Source organism: Camelina sativa, unplaced genomic scaffold (genome assembly GCF_000633955.1).
Source record: "Camelina sativa cultivar DH55 unplaced genomic scaffold, Cs unpScaffold09964, whole genome shotgun sequence".
NCBI classification, from domain to species: domain Eukaryota; kingdom Viridiplantae; phylum Streptophyta; class Magnoliopsida; order Brassicales; family Brassicaceae; genus Camelina; species Camelina sativa.
The window spans coordinates 1-396 of record NW_010931019.1 but is presented as its reverse complement, the minus strand read 5'-3'; the positions used below and the strand labels follow the sequence as shown (position 1 = coordinate 396).

The window sequence follows — 396 nt, the reverse complement described above, 5'->3', positions numbered from 1 at the left end:
TTAGAGAAGCAGAACAAGATATCTCTATTGGAGAAGGAGCTAACAAACTGCAAAAAAGATCTGAGTGAGAGGGAGAAGAGGTTAGATGACGCTCAGCAAGCACAGGTAGAATGAGAACTATCTCGCTGAGCTCATTTTAATTTTTACATGTAGAAGAAGCACTACCCCATGTAGATTTACTTATCTGTCTCTGTTACTTCTTGTTAGGCTACTATGCAGTCAGAGTTCAACAAGCAGAAACAAGAGTTAGAAAAGTTCAAGAGAGCTTATTCTTCTTTAAATACGACCAAGGTTCGAATCTTTATTTTTTGTTTTTTTTGTTTACGACTCATAGATGTTTTCCTTTTAAAATAGCGATGTTTTATTATGTCATGAAGAGAAAATACGAAAAAGAGA

At 35.1% G+C, this 396-nt stretch overlaps 1 long non-coding RNA gene across 1 annotated transcript; it reads left to right on the top strand.

The window, feature by feature from the left end:
• Positions 1-6: 6 nt before the first annotated feature.
• On the top strand, positions 7-396 carry LOC104775191. Its single transcript, XR_765750.1, has 3 exons — positions 7-105; positions 208-291; positions 378-396. It is a non-coding gene; the product is annotated as an uncharacterized LOC104775191 (long non-coding RNA).